The 8575-nt window shown below is 32.4% G+C and overlaps 1 pseudogene; it reads left to right on the top strand.

Annotated features, from left to right (window-relative positions):
- Positions 1–1260: 1260 nt before the first annotated feature.
- Positions 1261–4281, top strand: LOC145036321 (uncharacterized; annotated as a pseudogene).
- Positions 4282–8575: the final 4294 nt, after the last annotated feature.

The following is an 8575-nucleotide window of genomic DNA, read 5'->3' as shown; positions in this document are numbered from 1 at the left end:
AAGATCATACCTTGATTGTTATGTAGCAATAACAATCCCAATTCCTCCTTGAATTGGCTTTGGAATGCTTAGAGTCACAAGTGTCACTCCTCTAATGGATTACAAACACCATAAGCAAGTGGAGAAGGTATAAAGAGAGAGGAGAGAGGTTAGAATTCGTCCTTAGGACTCCTTGGGAAGGGATACATGAATTCATGAGCCAAGGGGTGTTTATATAGGTGTAGAGATAGGGTTTCAGTCATTATCCTTATCTAGTTGCTTATCCACAAAGCAACCCATAAGATAATCCTTGAATCCTTATCATAGTCGAATTCTAAGGCCTTATCACCTCAAATTCGTTCACCCTATATTTAAGATAATCCTTACCTTATTTTGTAACTATCACATAATTACAAATCAACCCCTCTAGTTTAATTAATTACACTTGATCACAAAATTAATTCCTAATTAATTATTGACCAATATTAATTAAACAAATATGATTTCTCCTTTAATATATTATTCTTATAACATATTAATAAATCATATTATCCTCTCTCTCTATATATTTCTCCAATCAAGTTGCTTTGGTGAAGGCAACCCAAAAGGACCATACACCATCGGGTCAAGTACATACCAAAATAGTTATGGACTTAGACACTAATCCAACATCTACTTGGGTCATTATTATCAAGTTATTGATCTTCTTCCTTATACGCACCATGTAATGCATGTTATTATGAGTTTTCATTTGTAGTATCTAAAATAAAATATGTATGTCAAATATTGTATTCACTATGGTACTATATTATGTGAAGTTGAAAGGGCGGTGGAAACCGGGAAACAATATTATTTCCAATGTTTTAAAACCCGGGTCGACCCGACCGGTTAAACCGGTTGGACCGTGACCCGGGATAGAAGACGGGTCAATTGAGACCGGGTTTTTGTAAAAATACCGACCAGATTGAACCGGCCGGGTTTACCAACCGCGGTTGAACCGTGTATTTTGAACCAGTAAAAACCGGATTGGCCCATTTATTAGGGCTTGCATAATTAATTGAGTATCACAGTATAGCTCCAGGCCACAAAAGAAATTCAGTTCTTCTCTGGGAAACGAAAGCAGCGAGTCGCAAATTGCAGTGACCTCAGCAGCGAGCCACAGCTACTTCCGTTATTCTCTGATGACTTCCATTCTTCTCCAGGTGAGTTTCCGATTTCCTTTCTTTCTTTCTTTCTTTTATTTTCTTTTGCTGCTACATCGACTAGTGTTCGTGTTGGGCGATGGCTGTTCCTTCTCCACCTAAACCTAATGCAGTGACCTCAACAGCGACTTCCGTTCTTTTGACTAGCTGTAGGGACTGCAAAGCAGTGACCTTAACATCGACTTCCTTTTTTTTATTAGTTGTAGAGACTTCCGTTCTTTTGATTAGTTGTTATGAAATTAGTTTTCTTTTGGCTGTGAAATCAATTGACTGTGAAATCAGTTGATAGATTTGTTTTATTTTCTTCTCCAATTTTCTTTTCTTCTCTAATTGACTTTGAAATCAGGTTATTTTCCTCTATGGCTTCTGATTAGCTTTTCTTTTGAAACAAGTGATACATTTGGTTAGTTTATTTATTGTTAATTATAAATTACAGTTCATTTATTGTTAATTATCAATTACAGGTGATAGATTTGGTTAGTTTATTTATTGTTATTTATAAACTACAGGTGAAATCAACTAGAGTTCATATATTGTTAATTATCATTGTTTCAAGGTTTTGTGACAAATTTGGTTAGTTTACAGTTCATTTATTGTTAATTGGTCATTGTTTCAAGGTTTTAATTGTGTAGATTATGTAATTAGCTAGGATCCAATTGACATATGTTTATTGATTATAAAATTACTTTTCAATGTAGTTAGATATGGAATCAAGGGAAGAACAACCATTGCAAGAACAATCTCAAGCTCAATCCCATTCTTCGGTTCAATCAAATGTACGAACAAAGATGGATATAGCATGGGAACATGTTACTCAAGTCGTTGATGAGAAGGGGAAAAGGCATGGATATGTAACTTTTGTCAAAAAGTTATAGGTGGTTGTGGAATAAACAGGGTTAAGAAACATCTTGCTGGTATTAAAGGTGAGGTAGTAGCTTGCCCAAAAGTTAGTCCCGAAGTGCGGTTTACAATGCAAGGAAAGTTGAAAGAGACTGCCTAAAAAGAAAAAGAAAAACGTACCACTAGTGTAATTATCTTGGATGATGATGAAGAGATGGAGGAAATAGAAATGTCAACTGTGAAAAAGGGTAAAAGGAAATTTACTTCAAACTTGCATCCATTTTTTACGAAAGGTATAAATGATCCTTCCCAACCCACTATCAAATCTTCAATGCAAAGTAAGGCAAAAATCCATGATGTGGATTTAGCTATTACTATGTGGTTTTATAATGCATGTATACCTATGAATGCTTGCAACTCTCCTTTTTTTCAACTTATGGTAGATAAAATAGCAAATATTGGTTATGGGTACAAAGCACCTAATTATCATGCTCTGAGGGTTAATTTGTTGATAGATGCAAAAACGTCAGTTTCATTGATAATTGATTCGTTAAGAAGTCAATGGGTTGATACATGTTGCACAATTATGAGTGATGGATGGAGGGATGTTTCACAACGACATTTGATTAATTTCTTGGTTTATTGTCCGAAAGGGATATCATTTCTTAAATCTGTTGATGCATTTGATATAGAGAGCAATGCTACAAATTTGTGTAATTTGTTTGCTGAGATTGTTGAAATGGTAGCAGAAAAAACTGTGGTTCAAATGGTAACTGATAATGCTGCTAATTACAAGCTTGCTGGTAACAAGTTATGTGAAATATATCCTTCTATTACTTAGTCTCCATGTGTAACGCATTGTCTTAATCTTATATTAAATGATCTTTTAGAATTGGATAATGTGAAAAGTTTGGTCAATCTTGCATCGAGGGTTACTATTTTTTTTGATAATCATAAGTGGCCCTTGAATTGGTTAAGAAAAAGATCCGGTTGGAAAGAAATTATTCGTCCAGGTGCTACTCGGTTTGGTACCGTGTTCATAGCATTGCAAAGTTTGTATGACCATAAAGAAGATTTCCAAGCAATGGTCATATCTAACGAGTTTAAGAATATGTTGGAAGTGGGAAATGCGGTTAAATGTAAACAAACTGTCTTAAATGAAACCTTTTGGAAAAATTGTTTGATTATAGTGAAAGTAATGACTCCTTTGTTAAAGCTTTTGCGGTTGTGTGATTTGGATGAAAAACCTGCAATTGGTTATGTTTACGAGGGAATGCGTCTGGCAAGAAGTGGGATTAAGGAATTGTGTAAGAAGACGGAATTATATATGCCTTACACTAACATAATTGATAGTTATTGGGATAGGGTCTGAAGAAAAAGTATTTATTGTGCGGCTTATTGGTTGAATCCTGTTTTTCAATATGATCATGCAAATCTTTGTAAGAAGAATGAGGTGTTTCAAGGCGTTCTTGAAATGGTTGAGAAGACTTTTAAAGGTGATGACGTGTTAAATCTTACATTGAATTTAGGGAGGTTTCGTGATGCTGAAGGTACCTTTGGTAGATCTAGTGTCATTGCTTCTCGTAATCTTACTCATCCAGGTATGATTTAAATTTAATGTGTCATTATTATTTATAAAATATTGTATTTTCTAATATATATATATATATATATATATATATATATATATATATACATATTTGCTAACTATATCTTTTGTAGATGAGTGGTGGAAGTTATTTGGCGGTGATATTCCGGTTTTGCAAAAGTTTGCTATTAGAATATTAACTCAAACGACATCTTCTTCCGGTTGCGAACGTAACTGGAGTGTATTTGAAAGGATTCACACGAAACGGAGGAATAGATTGGAACATCAAAGGCTAAATGATCTTGTATTTGTTCATTACAACTTGCGTTTACAAAATAGGTATGGTATCTTGCTAAGATATACTATGCTATAAAATGGCCAAGTTATATTTGAGATTTTTTTGAATGTTTTTGTAGATTGAAGGTTGATATGAGGTCTTACGATCCTGTTGACTATGAAAATATTGATAAGACGGGATTTTGGGTGGTTGAAGAAGAGTTGGAAGGAGAACTTAATGATGATGATTTGGAAAATATGATTGATGAGCAAGAGCATGAACCGGCTTCTGAATCACAAGGTGACCATGTTGATCATGAAGTTGATAGTGAATTCCAGTTACTAAGTGGCCGCGAGATTGATGCTTATAATACTCAAATTTCTCAAGATCCATGATTTGGTTTACTCGTAACGTGTTTGGATTTGTCTACAACGATGTTTTCTTTTGTTATTTATACTTTATGTGGTTGTTTGTTGTGTTAAGATTGATTTATAACATGTTATTAATACTCTATGCGGTTGTTTGTTGTGTTAAGATTGTTTGTTGTGTTTAGATTAAACTTTGTTGACATCAAATTACTGGTATTATATGTCTATGTAGTATGCAGGAAAGCAAAAATATATGAAAATAAAAAAAATGCCATAAACTGGGTTGACCCGGTGGTTGAACCGATTGAACCGGTTGACCCGTGAACCGATCATCACACTGGGTCAACTAAAAACCCAGGTTTTAAAACATTGATTATTTCAGTTCTTTTGCACCACCTTAATTAACCTTAATTAGTAGTGAATGATCATAGTTGTATAGTTTCTGATTTTATATTTATTCTAGAAATTCCATAGCCATTAAATGTAATCTTACTTAATACTGGAAAGGGTTTATCTTTCGGTTTCTCTTTTATGGCATTTAGTCATTCATCCTAAATAAATAGAGCAATCATATCAACATATAAATTAACTAGTGTCTAATCCAAATTTTTAGTTCATATATATATATATATATATATATATATATATATATATATATATATATATATATATATATCATACATACTTATAAAACTAGCATTTTTTCTTGAATCTCATGCATTTGAAACCCCTATTCTTTTTTCCTTTCACCACATTTATTTGAAACTCCCATGACTTTTCAATTTCTTTATAATAATAATTATAATTTGGTAATTATGTTAAATAAATATCAAATCTAAAGTCTATTCATATATAAACTAAATTTCAATATTAAAATAATATCTTTAATTCTACTTATAAAATGATGTTTTCTAACTTTTAACATATTATACTTAATTTATTAGTTTTAATATATTGTTGAATGTAACCATTATCATTTTAAAGGTATAATTTTGGAATAATTTGTATAAAATACTTAAATTATTAATTAAAATATAAATTATAGGCTCAACTGAAATATATATTTTATTTAACTTAAACAACCCAAATATTATTTTATAGATAATTAAAAGTGATAAATTTTAGTGTCTTTCTAATAATGATTGTAAGTTGGTTAATAAGGTTAAATAAATATCAAACCTAAAGTGTAGTCATAACTAGACTAAATTTCAATTTTAAAATAATATCTTTACTTCTATTTATAAAGTTATGTTTTTAAACTTTAACATATTATACTTAATTTTTAGATCAAAACTATTGTTGCATGTAAACTCTTATCAGTTTAAAGCTACAGTTTTTGAATAGTTTGGACAAAATACTTAAATTGTTAATTTAAATATAATATTACAGTGTCAACTTTAATATAAATTTAAGTTCCACTAAAATAACCAAATAATATTTTGTAAATAATTAAAAGTGATAAATTATAGTGATAAATGAAAAAACTAAATTGTAATATCAGTTTAACTAAAATATTTCATAAATATAATTATATAATCGTTAAAAAATTTCAAATAAGTAGCTTAAAATAACTTATAATAACAATAGTTAAAAATAACTCTATATAAATGATTATATTGTTACATTTAAAATCAAAAAATAATGTTTGATGTTTTAAATAATTATAATGATAGAAATTAAAACATTAAGCAAATATATTTCAAAAAATTAGTTAAAAATAATAACTATAAATAATATTAAACCATATATAATATTTAATTTTATTGATGTGTAATTGTCGTGTAAAAGTCATTCAAACGAATGAGATTATGACGCTATAATAGATTTATATATTATCATATAATTCAAAATAATCAATATATTATATCAAATTAATATACGAATTATTATATCTAATTTAACAACAACGTTGGTGTTATATTTTAAAAAATATATATTTGTAAAGACTTCAAATATATAGGTGTTTCTGCGCATTACAATGTCAACTCAAATATAAATTTCAGTTACATTTAAAAAAACTAAAGAATATTTTATAAATAGTTAAAAGTGATAAATTGTAGTGATAAAAGCGAAAACTAAATTGTAATTTCAACTTAACTAAAATATTTCTTAAATATATTTTTAAAATCGTTAAAAGTTTCCAAATAAGTAGTTTAAAATAACTTACAATAACAATAGTTAAAAACTGTTGAGAGAAAAACTTGGAGACACACTTGAACAAACGTTAGAACAAGTATATTGCGGAATGGAGTTAATCTCAAAGGATCTAAAAGCTCAAAAATAATATAGTTAGATAGTTAGATAGTTAGTTGCGGAAAGTAAAGAAATATAAATGACAACAATTGTTATATCAAGAATACACTTAAACTAATTCATAACAAGGAATGCATTCACTCCGAGTTAGTAAGCGAGATCAAGTTTAGTGATTAAGTCTAGAAGACTTGCTTCGAAGAGAGGTTATATTCAAGTAGCAGTTTGAGTATGAAGAGTAATAAAATAGAGAAATGAAGAAGATAACTTAGAAAAATATATTCATAAGTTAACAGTAAGAAGTCGTAGAAAGAAGTAGTTTTGATACAAGAAAATGAGTCTCTATTTATAGAGATTCAGAAATAAACTACTCTATAATTAGCCGTGCAAGGCATGCTGGATAATAGAGTACATTACATAAGATAAGTAAAAGAAATAACTAAGATTGCGGATGTTAAAGACTTGATGACTCCGGATGCTGAGATTGACTGCGGGAGCTGAACCGTTGCAGTAGTCAAGAGAAGGTTGCGGTAGTTGAGTTCACGAGGGTCACTTTTATGATTCAACAATTTCCCCCTAAGTGACCTCTTTAACTCCGGTTCTGTTATCAAGTTTGAGGAACTTGATCAAAATCCACCAAAAATTTCTAACATTTTCCAGCCAAATGATTCTTCTTGTGATCTCAAATTTGACATCAACAGTAGTGTGCTTTGATCTTTTTACTGCGATCTTGCAGATGTCAAGTTGCTTCTTGGGCAGGCGATGCATGGCATTCATCGGAATGAAGTATTTGACACTGTTTGTCTTCCGTTTGATTATAATGCCAAGTTCTGGGAAGTTGGTTGCACCTAGAGATCTTTCTTCATAGCCTTCGGTAAGCATTGGCACAGGTTCAATTGGTGGAAGGTCAAATTTCTTGAAGATGGTGGGGTGGATGTCCGCGTCGATTTTGGCAAAGTCACAAACAATGTCCTTTAGAAAGGATTTGGCTTTGTCAAGAGCTACCTGCATCGTCGGATGCTTCTCTCTCTTGTTTTGAAAAACTCTGGCAATGAGAAATATTTCTTCAGGGTTCATGCAGGGAAAGTCCGCCTGGGTGCGTATGTAGTCATGCTCTCTTCTGGTAAGAGTGAATTGAGCAAAGTCTGCTTTCATGAACTTTCGCATCTTGTAGTTTTTCACTGCGGATGGTCTATCGTTAGACCATATGTTTTCTACTGAACAGCCATGCTTAGCATAGAAGCGAGTGAGTCTTTCAAATTCCATCGGCAGACGCTTGTGATCAGGAAGACTGTGGTCAAAGGATTCGAAGATAGCAAAATACTTGGCATTGGGAGAAATTGGAATCTTTCAATAACCATCGGGTGGTGGTTCAGCATACGTGAGATGGGGAGTGTAGTCTTCATCTAGCAGCCTGCGGTACGGATTGACCCATGAGTTGATCAGCGATTCATCGATTATAGTGTCAAATCCGCACTCTTTCCAGATGAGTTCAGCTAACTTGGCTACTTTCCAGTCTTGTTTTCTTTGAGCTGTAGCAAGGGAGTCTATGGAGCTTTCTGATGACATATGTTCCTTAAGGTTTTTGAAATGAGGAGGAGTCTCAGGTCTTTTGGATCTGTCTTTAGGAGGTGAAAAGGGGGGAGTTGGAGTATGTTGAGATGGTTGCGGTGATCATTGCGGTGTGCGAATTTTCTTTGTGGGGATTGGAGGGCTCTGACGAATTGATGTATTTGAGCGATGGTCTTCTTCATTACTTCCCCCTCTCGAGGAATGCAACCCAGGTGCTTCCTGAAGCCATTGTTTGAAGCCATCCACTTTGGCACAGACCTCTGCAAAGTGATTTTTCATCTATTCGGCCAGTTGTGAGTTATTCAGAATGGCAGGGTTGAAGAGCAACTTGTGTATGTCTTTGGTAAGCTGAAGTATCTCAGGGCCATTGAAACTGGAGGTTAGGGATTTCTGCATCCGATTGATTGTTGCATGAAGAACAAAGATAGTGGACTCATAGGTAGTATGAGTCTTATCTATCACCCTTTGAGATTGTGCAGCTTGATCCGCAATGGTTGTT

Source organism: Lactuca saligna, chromosome 3 (genome assembly GCF_052625555.1).
Source record: "Lactuca saligna cultivar CGN05327 chromosome 3, ASM5262555v1, whole genome shotgun sequence".
In the NCBI taxonomy this organism is placed as follows: domain Eukaryota; kingdom Viridiplantae; phylum Streptophyta; class Magnoliopsida; order Asterales; family Asteraceae; genus Lactuca; species Lactuca saligna.
The sequence above is the reverse complement of the archived record's forward strand: the minus strand, read 5'-3'. Positions and strand labels throughout refer to the sequence as shown.